General features: G+C 32.3%; 1 long non-coding RNA gene and 1 pseudogene across 1 annotated transcript; one reads left to right on the forward strand and one right to left on the reverse strand.

Moving 5' to 3' along the window:
* Positions 1 to 102: 102 nt before the first annotated feature.
* LOC139906062 (uncharacterized) lies at positions 103 to 4040 on the forward strand. The gene is made up of 2 exons (XR_011781274.1): positions 103 to 629; positions 3195 to 4040. It is a non-coding gene; the product is annotated as an uncharacterized lncRNA (long non-coding RNA).
* Positions 4041 to 6620: 2580 nt separating this feature from the next.
* On the reverse strand, positions 6621 to 12403 carry LOC121121214 (N-acylneuraminate cytidylyltransferase pseudogene; annotated as a pseudogene).
* Between the last annotated feature and the right edge of the window lie 220 nt (positions 12404 to 12623).

Consider the following 12623-nt stretch of genomic DNA (forward strand, 5'->3'; position numbering starts at 1 on the left):
GTCAGAGCGTCTTATAATTAGGGATGAGGCGATAGCTCACGAGCCGAGCTCTTAACGTCTATCCTCACAGTAATGATAAATGAAATGTAAAATAGACTTAGTATGTAGGTGAGAGCGTTTTTGCAATCAAATGACAATATGAATAGAGAGGAAAAATTGTCACAGATGTTCTTCTCTTTCTGACTGAAGCAAAAAGGATTTCATGTTATAACAAAAAAAAGGTAATATTGATTTACATCACAGGATTCGTATTTAATCATTATTGGATCCTGACCCACGAATCTACTCAAATGTTCTTATACAACATTTTTTGCTCTGCTGTATTCATCTTCCCCGAATGACGGAGAAAATTGTAGTAAAAAGCAAAAATTCAATAAAGTGTTTTTTTTTTTTTTTTTTTTTGGGGGGCTATAGTCCCTGCAGACTCCCCTGATATGAGTTCTAACACTGATAAAGTTCGGTCCTTCATGACATCACTCAACTTTATTTTTTCCTCTCTAATCAGTTATAGACAGTACTGACAGTCTGAAGGACCAACAGTCTTAAGGATCGATCCGAAGGACTCATAGGACTGGTCTTATGACTGGACCAGACCAAATACATCACTACTAACGAAGCACTAATTACGGGTAAGTGTATAACTATAATTATAGTTGATAATATTGTAGAGAAAAACGCGTGCGAGGAGACAGGGGGGAGAAAGACACATGGTATCATTGTTTAAAATACTGATGTGATTATCACTGATAATCACATCAGTATTTATCAGTTGCCTGCTTTATTATGATTTTTGAGGGTGTAACGAAAGTATTTATTAGCAAAATGTTTAATAAAGATATACTACGTATAATTGACTTAGACGATTTTTATCCGTTACAGTAGATTTGGAAACGTCACACTCCATGAAATAGTAATTTATTGTGAACCATATTCTCAGAAAAATAACTAATAAAACGACAAAATAAGAGTATTTCGAAATATATTTCAAGTTCCAAATTTAAAATAGAAGGGTTAAATTAAATATAATCGACATACTAAAAAATAAACCATCATACATTTAAGTTAAATATACAAAATTAAACAATTAGAATCATATAACTAATAATAACAATAAATTATAAATACAGAATATTGAAATAATAGATTGATCCAAATAATATCTTCTTGTTCTAACATCGGAATTCAGTTCAATATGTCATAACTTGAGGTTGCAAAATACAAGCCAGACGTGGAGTTTAATCAAAAAGATCATTACCTTTTTTCATTATGTGCAAGTTGCATATACAATTGTGCACAGGATAGATATATTTCTACCGATGAGATTTTAATAATTATTAATAATAAAGTAAATCATAAAATAATGTTATATTTCAATCCATATCTTCTTCCAATCTTAGTAAGAACAGCTTTTAGAATCCCACTTTCATTTATTTTATATTTATCTAAAAGAAAAGTTAATCCATGCAGTCAAATTTAACTGATAAGACAATTCAGGCAACCATTCTTGACTTATTGTAGTTTTCTAACATGACATCGTAAAGATTTAGAGCAAAAGCTAATTATGTAGTAATGTCCGGCGATATTACTCCTTATTAAGAGCATCAAAAAAGATTTTTTTCTCCGCTATTTATGCTTATATAACAACATATATGCACAATTGGTAATTATAATGCTACACCCAATGCAACTACCCCGTTGTTGTGACCATTTAAGCAGTTGTTTTTGCCTTTTATGAGTTTTCTGAACACCATTTCTTGAAGCCTATCAACCATAGCTAAGCCTTAAGTGATAAAAAAGTAATATTTATTGACTATGTAATATTGGAAAACCTAATGATCATACCCAAGTCTTTAAGTGAAGAAACTAGTCTCAGACAAGCTAGTTGCGAACCATCCAAAGCTACCACCCCCGTTGTTGTGACCATTTAAGCAGTTGTTTTTACTATTTAATGAGTTATGTATCATAATTCTTGATATGTTTAGCTAAAATAGAATCATATTTTAGGGTTAGATTTAAAAAAAATATTGAATACTTACTGTTAGATAGTACAAAATTCAGAGTTTCATTTCGAAATTAGTAAATATTTTATACTTTTTACTGATAACTTTGGTGTGGGTGACTCAAAACATTTTTACATGTATTTGTATAAATGACATCAGTACCAACATCCTCCATTAATTTAATGATGGCTCCTCGGGAAGGGATAGGTTTACTCGTGTATTTCTCCATAAATTTTTTGAACATAAATGATTAGCAATTGATAAGGTTATATTACATGCAATAAGCATCTTTGTGAGATCAGAGTTAAAGTTTGACTTGATGTATTCATCATTAACTTGATTTTATAGATGAATATCCATACTCTTGTTATGAGATGAGAATAATGAGTGGCGTGTAATTCTAGATAGGAGACCAAAGGCACATTTATTTCGACAAATCCGACAAACCATCTGTTTCTCATCTGGTAAGTATTTTCCAAATTCCTGGGCCTCCATTTTCATAAATCCAGACAGAAGGCGACGTCATTTTGGGGATTTTATTCAGTTCTCTATCGACTATCACCATCTAATATTATATTAATATTGAATAATAAAGGCGGGAATGACGATGTTCTTGATTGATAGAAGAAGATGTTTATTATTTAATCAATGATGCCATAAGTATTTCTTCTCTTCTGCTCGCACGCTTTTCTATTCTTACCAAAATTATCACCCTTAACTATAATAGATGTATTAACTCACTTGAAGAGGTGACCCTTATTGTGACCTCTTCTTTTGGAGAATATTTAACTGTTATTTTCTAAAAGTGGCTTTATGGATAAATAGTAATCATGTTTCATTGAATTGAACTTTTTTAGAATATTATATTGTTTTTGTTTTTGCAAATGACTTTAATTATTCTATTTTAGTTCTACTTGATAATAGGAAAATGCATTTGCAAAACATCGATATAAAATGATGAGTATCATTATTACTTGTTAGTTAGAATTAGTAATAAAGATATCAGATGTTGTTAATAAAAAATAAAGGGCCATAAATGAAAAACTACTATTTTGACATGTATATAATTAACATTATTTGATCGATAGTTGATTTTAAATAAAACACGTTAAGTGGGAACAAATCAGTTTATTTTTAATAGACAATAGACAAAGATCTTAATGTTTTTTTAATTTAATTTTATAAATCCACTAGGATGTACATATGAATCGTATTATACATAGATTCTATTTCGAATTATTTTATTAATGGTTTAAATAACTCCAGAATTTAGTAATACATCTCGATAAGAAAACATTTGAAGTTATTCCATCCCTGTGGCCATTATACCAGGTGTGACGAAAAAATCTTTACACTAAAAATAACTAATATTATGTCTTGGCCATCCTAATCATCGATGTAGCACCCCCTCCCCCCTTGGCAACAATTATAGGTTCCAGATGGTCATGGAAGGCATTGCACCCATTATGGAAGACGTCCTCAGACATGGCATCCCAGTAGTAGTACTGGTTGACTGTGTGCTTTTATTGATATTTGGCTGACAGACGGTGCAGGCCTTGTACTCAAAATGGGTAGGCATCTGGTGAGTAGAGGTCCACATTTTCTTTGGCCAGAAAGTCAAGTTGTCCTCCAACCACTTCTGGGCCTTTTTGGACGTGTGTGTAGGCGCACCATTCATGTCCGTATAGTTGGTCTGGACCCATGCTAACATGAAAATCTTCGTTGGTTTCTTACCAGCGTCCAAAAGTCCGCGGACCCAAGTTCATTGGTTATGTTCAGATGGCATTTTATCGCCTTTTAAGACCCTTAGGAAGATATAGATGTTGTTGTGGTTTTTTTGGTTTTTTTAGTATTTGACCGGAGTAATTTTACTGCATTCACCAAAACCTTGATATATGTATGTGGGAAAAACAAAATACAAAGATTTGTTCGCCACACACGTAAATTGGAAATATGTTCCGCCATCAACCAACTCACTCATTCCCTTCTTCCCTTTTTTTAATTCTTATTCAACATACGACGTTCTCCCTTTTTCCGTAAGTATGATAATTCGTTTTTTGGATTTTTAATATTTTTTGGTGTATTTTCGAATGAACAACCCATACCTTAAAAAAATTGGTCATGTTTTATGAAAAAAATCAACTTATGTGTGAAAAAACAAACTTGCCCTCCAGAGCCCAGGAATTTGGTCTGATCAGAATGAAACATAGCTTTAGGTATCTTAGGTCTAAGAAATTAATAAATCCCAGTTTTTAGGACATTATTTAACTCCAATATCAATCCTATCACAGGCCTCTTTTTAGGTATAGGCATATATTCGACTATTTAAATCTAATAAATGTGTATTTTTCCTTACAAATATGACAAATGGTTGAGAAATGGGATTATAAACTTATGTACTGTTAGTGTAGAAATTTCTAAGTTATTCTACCCCATTTGTAGCGGGCGCACATGAGCCTACGCTTACAGGTTTCTAGTATTATATGGCTAAGCTAACAATCTTCTCCGTGGAGCAAACACTATGGGAGAAAAAAATTTTTAAATACAACTCTCACGAATTATGAATTATTTTGTCAATAACGAAGAACATAACAGTTCATCTCTGGGACGAGATTAATTAACGAAATGGAGAATCCTATGGATTCCATTTTTGGGAGTTTTGATATTTCAGACTTCAGATGTTTAAAATGTATTTATATATTTATAAGAATTTGGAATACACCTGACTCATCTCAAGGGTAGGATTATATTTTGTTCCGTCGCATAATTTGATCGAATGACCTTTTTTTAGAAAAAAAAAATCGTCCATGTTTTTTCATGATAATTTATTCTTCCTTATCACTAATTTTTCAAAAATTCCTTTATTTTTTTTTTTTGAGGGGGGGCTACATCCCCCGCATATATATATTAATATTGGGCGTGGGTGTCAGAGAATTAGAGCCAACCCAAAGAGTGGATTTTTTTGAAACTTTTCATGTAGGCTCTTAAGGCACATGAAATGGTTACCATTTTTTTGGCTTTCAAGGCTAAGGCGACCTTAAAATAGTATTTTACTAAAACTATTTTCTTTGACAAACAAGCGACTACTTCATATACAACAAAAAATTAAAATTATAAAATTCTAAGAATTATTCTGGCTGTATGTTGGTACGTATCTTTTCATACTTAAAAAAAAAAAGATATTATAAGGTTCACAGAAGAAAAACATAAACAGAATAATACAAAGGATTTTTTTAATAGTATGAAAATTGAGGAAATGACAGTTCAACTTGAATATGTTTTCTTTCCTTAACCATAAAATCTTCTTTAAAAAAATTGTGCAAGGATACATAAAAACATGAAATGATAATAATTCTTAAAATCATCGACATTTATTTTGTGTCTTATATGAAGCAAAAGAGTTCATAATTATAATTTCTTAATAATGTCCAGGGAAATGCCAGGTAAATCTACTCAAGTTAGTGTTATATTCCAAATAATAATTTGTAAATTAGAATCATTTAATATTTTATGCTCCAAAACTTGTTTTCAGTTCCTATTTTTTTTTTGTTTTTTTTGTCCATCACAGACAACACTTGTATTTTGTTGCAAGCTGTGGATTTATCAGTTTCTTTTCTCCTAATCAGTGTTCTGAACGGTAATACGTTGAATTTGAAGTAGTTCTTGTTAGGATATGACCAATTATCAAGTATTATGAAAGAATAATTATATAGTTGAGAAGAAATGGCTTAATACCAACTTATTTTTTTTTTTTTTTAGGGGGGGGGTCCACCTGTTTGTTATTGTAAGAAAGACTGCGTAATAGAATGAAGGTATCAACGTCCCAATTAAATTGTCATCATTCTCCTCAACTTCAAGATTTGTATCAGTAAATACTTTTTTTGAGTCTTTTGATTCGAGAATACAATTCATTTATTCACAGAGATCTGTTTCTTCTGAGAACTCCAGAGCAGGGCTGAGCAAATGTCTCATTTTTACACACAACATCATAACGGAACTTGTGTTCAAATATATTTTCAACATCAGTGAGAATGAAAGAGGAGTTGCGCATCACGTATAAAAATGGAGTCACATCTGAGATCGTTCTTCGCTTCCATGGAATGACTTTAAACTCCATGGTCATTTTTAAACAGGCTTGAGATATTAAAACTATAGTTAAAGGTGAACGATCTTCTGATTGTATAGTGTATTATTTAATTATATGAATTTTACAATCAGGAGGGAAAGCACATTGGAATAATTCAATATATATACCTATAGTTAGGGAAGCTTTTTGTCATGTATGTTTAATAATGAAAATCCTTTACATTTTGGCCATGTTATAAAATAAGAAACCAAAAATCAATATGGTAACCCTGAAAATTTTAAGAATGTTCGGAGGAGAGCAGCTAAGCTAACATGACGTTTCATTCTACTATGAGTCCATCAAGAACTCACAATTATAACTCTGCCAAAGATTACTCAACATCTTTTAGGATCACACATAAATGTTTTATCCGGTTTCGTATGTTTTAGAAACGGAAGTTGACTCCTCAGAAATTATATAATAAGGATAGCAGGTTAGGAAGTGTTTGCCAACTCCCCAAAAAAATGGAGGAACTAATAAATGGTAGGCATTAGTATAAGAAGTGTGTTCCATATATTTAGGCTTCGCAAATAAACCATATATAAGTTTTAATGAAAAATAAAAATAATAATAATGAGAAAACATGTTAGATCTTTCTCTAGCACAGATTATAAATGATTACCTGATAAGCATATTATGTACAATCTGCAACTTATACAAGCCGCCTATGTAACGATACTCTTCAGATTAAATATTATTTCAAAGTTGTACAAACAAGTAAAATAAACTTTGAAGAATTGACTAAAAGATTCAAATAAAAGTATCACACTACAAAACACAAGATATCAACCAAAAACAATAGAAAATACTAAAAAATCACATTGTTTGAAAAAAAAAATAAGGGTTATTTTTTCTCATTTTGAATCATGGTTTCAGTGAGAAACATGTCAAAAGCGCTATCAATTTCAATTGAATATTCTGGAGGTATTTCAACGTAGAACATTCTCCCCCCTTGGATATATCCTTTCTCAATGAACTCCCTTTTAGTGAAATAAAACATGCCGTTCTCAACCAATTCCCCAGTCATATCCTGTCTCCTCTTTCTCTGTTTGGGACGAAAGTTAAGAGGGAAAATGCATTCTTCATCATCAACCCATCGAAACTTTTTGTCACGAGTTACAGCAAAGACGGAGTCATATTTATCCGAAGTAATGAGATTGCAGGCTCGCTCCAAGAAACTCTCTTGAATAAAGGGACTTGTACATTGAATGAGGCCAACAATGTCCACTTCTTTATGGGCAACAAGGAACTCATTCACAGCATCTATAGAGGATGATTCATCTGTGGCATTTTCAGGAGATCGATCAAAGACTTGAACTTTTGGCCCTGCAGAACGAGCCACCTCTGCTATTTTGGCATCATCTGTGGATACCCAAATGGAGTCGAATTTTCCGCATGCAATAGCAGGCTCAAGGGATCGGATGATGAGTGGTTTTCCTGCAATAGGGTAAATATTTTTACCGGGTATTCCCTTGGATCCACCTCGAGCAAGGATAAGAGCCGCCAAATGAGGTTTTTTGTTGTCTTCAATACAACTCATGATTATGTTCTAATCAGTAGTTAATAATATCTTGAATTGTAATGATAAATGAAATGTAAAATAGACTTAGTATGTAGGTGAGAGCGTTTTTGCAATCAAATGACAATATGAATAGAGAGGAAAAATTGTCACAGATGTTCTTCTCTTTCTGACTGAAGCAAAAAGGATTTCCTGTAATAACAAAAAAAAGTTAATATTGATTTACATCACAGGATTCGTATTTAATCATTATTGGATCCTGACCCACGAATCTACTCAGACCATTTTAATTTCCTACTCCGACGACCTATTACAGCTAGTCTACTTCAACTTCTTTCTGTAGACTCTGCGCGATAGCCTATATTATATTGTTTTAAAAAATTATTTTACCGATAACTTGCACCATGTACATTTCAATCAAAAAGTTTTTAAATTCGCCCTACGATAAGATTTTAAACTACTAAAAAGCTTCCCTAAATGTGTCTTTTTTTCAACTAATCCCATGAGTATAATTGGGGCCCACAACGGCGTAATGCTTATTATTGTTTTAAAACAAATTAAAGCTGTAACCCTTCATTTGATAAAGTGTTCAAATCTCAAATTAAACGTTAAAAACGTACGACAAATTGATGTATCCAAAATTATTTAATTGCTCGAATATTCATTAATAACACTATTATATTGTTTATCTATTTTATACAAACTTAGTCCATTAATATCACAGATATATTTGGTAAAAAATTATAAATATATCTAGTTGATGATAAATAAATCAATTGCTTATATCAAATCTGTTGGAGCTCCTTTGTATTTTGTCAAGTCCTGATTGACACTCCTCTATCCCCAGATTGTCTAGGACCATATAACTGTTAAAATGTATTTGTCGTTAGAGTAGTCTAATAGATCGTTACATAATAATGCTACATGAATCATCATCATCAAATATGTTAACTATATTTTCGGCAATGTGTCGGTTCAGCAAAATGACATACGGAAAAGTGGTTTTTGGCAATAAAGTTTTTGGCAACGTGTCCTAGAACCTTTTTCAACAACATTAATAAATGGACTTTTTTAAAGAAGATATAAAAAACTTATTGGCAGAAATTACATTTAAATGGATAATCTTTTCTTTATAAAAGACAAAATAAAACAAAATAAGAAATAGAATTTTCAAGATTTTGACATTTAAATTTGCTTAGGCTAGATTTCTCTAAAGGGCAGAATATCCCCTATGGTTCAAGATTTACTGCTCAAGACTCGATTATAAATTAGTTCCTAAGCTTATCTAACGTCAAATCAGCATAAATTAGTCATTTTTCATCAATTTACTCCAGCCCAGTACCATATTTTTTGCTAAGTAAAGTTACCAAAAATAATAATAGTAATACTTCCAATTTTCTTAGTCCCTTGAACCATATTAGCCTACCCCCCCATCCACCCGATTCCGATTCCTACATTTAGGGCTACTGTTATTTCAAATTTGAAACATAAAAAGCTAAATATTTACCAAATGATTATATGTATCTCATATAATCTACATAAGGGTACTCCAATTATTGCAGACACTCTGGTAGTTTCTATTAGGAATTTGAACCCTTTGTATTTACTTTTTGTTATACATCATAATAAATGTTGCAAAATGCCGATTTACGTAGAGGTAAAACTTGCAAGAGGTATCGCAAAAGTCTATAAGGGTTTTTGGGATTCTCGTAGAAATGCTGGATGTTTATTACTTAAACTTGGAAAATCAATTTGACGGCATTTATACTTAATGTAGATAAATTTTTAATCTTTTTCCGAGTTGCCTTTTTTTTAACTGGTGGTGCCGTTTAATCGCACCATTTGCTGGAAAATAAGTCATCTTAAGATAGTCTTCAAAATCACAAAATATGGTGTGATGGATAGAATAAAAGTTTTAATGTATTTTAAAACTTTTATTTACCTAGTATCTTATAAAGTTTTCAAAAATCTATTAATGCGACAAATATACAATTTAATCTTTATTCCTACGCAATATGAAAGTACTTTATCTTAATTTTTAACCTCTCCTTTTTTTAATAACTACCATTAATTGTGTGGAGAGCGTGCGAATGTTGTACAATTCAATTGCAGATATTTAAAAATATCCTCTTTTGCATGATATTGTACTCTTTAATTCATGAAAATTTCATTCAATTCTCTTGATGCTTAAGAAAGTTGTATTGTTTTATTGAAATATCATATTTTATTACATCACAAATTTTTGTGTAGGTTATATATATAACATTAACAGTAAACACTATAAAAAAAGGCGTGAAGTTTCGATCAAAATTAGTCATAACTTTCTTAATATTGAAATTAGATAAATGATTTTTTTTATCAGTATCTGTTTGCTAAAGAAAAAAATTATCTTTATTCATGGAAAATAATGTTTACAATATATTGTTTCACATTGTATAGGGCGGGAAAAAAGAAATTGAGTTTATGGATATCAATATATCAGCCATATTTTGGAGAACGCATTTTTTAGCATGCTGTCCATGTATAGAGACGTTCTTGGTTAAACTTTACATTTTATGTTCTTTTAAAACATGTAGACAGTAGTGCAATAAAAATTACAGCCCGATTTCGTATTTCTTCCTTTCCCTTGTTTAGGTGCCCCGGTTTTTTTTTCGTTTTTTTTTTTTGAATTTTTAATCTGAAGAATAAATCTTCTATTCCTTAGCTGCTGTCATTATTATTTAAATCCTGAGTAATGAAATTCCTTCCCACTACAGTATGTCCAAAAATTGATGGTGGTATTAAAAATATCCGTTTTATAGTTAAAAAAAAAATTGGTCGGAATAAAATGAAATTTGGCTGATACGATTATTAGGCAATATTGAATTGATGCAATAATTTTCGATGATTGCATCATATATCAGTATAAAAGGGCTCAGAAAAAACATCAGGGTGTTAGTTGAAATTCAATATCCGAAATGGTGAGAAATCACTCTTTGGAGACCAGGGGCAAGGCTATTTACATGATAGAGGGTGGATCAAGCCAGAGAGACTTTGCTCAAGGGTTACAAATTCCTCTCAGGACCATTGAGAATTGGTCTAAGAAAAGGAAGGAGGGACAAACCCTTGCAAATCAGAATGGTTGAGGAAGGAAGAAAAAAATTAGCAAAATTCCCAAACTGGTGATTTCAAAATCTTTGACCAAAAAGAGGCAATCCACAAGGAAACTTGCATCAAGATTGAATTCAAGGGGCTATCCAATATCCAAGTCATCTATCCACAACTACCTGAGGCACTCTTTGAATGTTTTGCCATATAAACCTCGTCTGCACCCCAATCTTTCAGAAACCCAAAGGAAGGCCGGCTTCAATTCTGTTGTAAGCGGAAACACTGGAATTCAGATGACTGGAAATGTATCCTGTTCAGTGATGAAAGTCCATATGAGCTATTTCATGCCCAAAAACCCCAAACAGATCAGGTTTGGGCTAGAGATAAGGGAGATGTGGAACCCACTCCAACTGTGAAATTTCCTCTGAAAACTCAGGTTTGGGTCATTATCAGGCAATGTCAGATCTTCACCTGATTCCATGAAACCAAACTGTGACGGCCAAGTACTACGTAACGGAGATCCTCAGCAAGTCTCTGGTGTCAGCCTTGTATCGTACTGAAGAAAGTGGTGTTCAGACAACTTGAATTATTTCTGGAGTAAAGGCACATGGCCTACTAACAGTCCTGATTTATCTCCCATTGAAAATTTGTGGGCCTTGGTCCAGAGGTAACTCAATGAAAATGCGCCAGTAACTTCAGAGGATGAATAAAAAAACTGACAAAAGTTTGGGGAAAAAATTCTACATATACTTTGAATAATCTGTATAAAGGGATGCCAAAACGCATAAAAAAATGTATTAAGCTTAAAGGTTGTCATATTGGGAAGTAAATAAAGTTGTTTGCTAAAAAAAATCACTTGTTTAGGTTATTTCATGTTTTTCTGGTTTTTTAAACAACACCTTCAATTTTTGGACATACTTTAGTCAGTGATCATAAAAGACGTAGAGTCACCTTGAGAATATATTGTAAAGTTATAATCGTAAGTCCTCGTTGAACTCAGAGTAGGATTGAGGATCGATTGAGGAGTCATTCTTGCAAATGACTATGACCTTGTTTATTTCCTTTTCCCTCTCCTCCCTCTTCAAAGCTGATTGTAACTGATCTAATGAAGCGTCATGATAGCTAAGCTGCTCTATTCCAAATAGTGCTATGTTGTTCGCGAACGTTTTAAGTGAACTTTCTGAACCTACTCAGTTTCATAAGTGATTTGTTTGTTTATACCGTAAGTTTCCCATATATAAAATATATCACTCAATCTCAATCAAATATTTATATCCATTTTGACTTTTTTGTTAAGTTATTATGAAATATAAATATATTCAAGTATTGCACGGTAGTTCATTAGCTGATACCTTGAGTGCAATCTAATTCGCGCACTAGAACGACTGCAAAATCAATAACTCACCAACCGAACTGTTTTAACAAAAGAATTGATTAACCAATCACTGAACCATCAAACGAACGAATCATCATAAGAACTGAATCTTTAAAGGAACGAATCATCAAAAGAACTGAATCTTTAAAATAACGAATCATCAAAAGAATTTAATTTTTAAAGAACTGAATCGTCAAAAGAACTGATTCACTAAAGGACATCTTATAATATCCAAAAATATACCCCGGCCCACAGGTTGATCACGTGAAGTGGTGAGCCCCAAGGTAGTTTAAACTCCCCCACCATCGGGTTTCTAAGCATTAACAGCCTATTCTAATAAGCTATAATACACTTCGGTCCAGGGTTGTTTTGGTGAAGACCACAAGGCATGTTAAATACCCCCACTGCCGGTTCCTTGAGCATCAAGGACCTCTTGTAATAACCAAAAATATACTCCGGCCCACAAGTTGTGTAGGAGAAGAGATGAGCCACAAGATTATTTAAACTTCACCGCCG

The sequence above is a fragment of the Lepeophtheirus salmonis genome, chromosome 7, assembly GCF_016086655.4.
Source record: "Lepeophtheirus salmonis chromosome 7, UVic_Lsal_1.4, whole genome shotgun sequence".
NCBI lineage: Eukaryota > Metazoa > Arthropoda > Copepoda > Siphonostomatoida > Caligidae > Lepeophtheirus > Lepeophtheirus salmonis.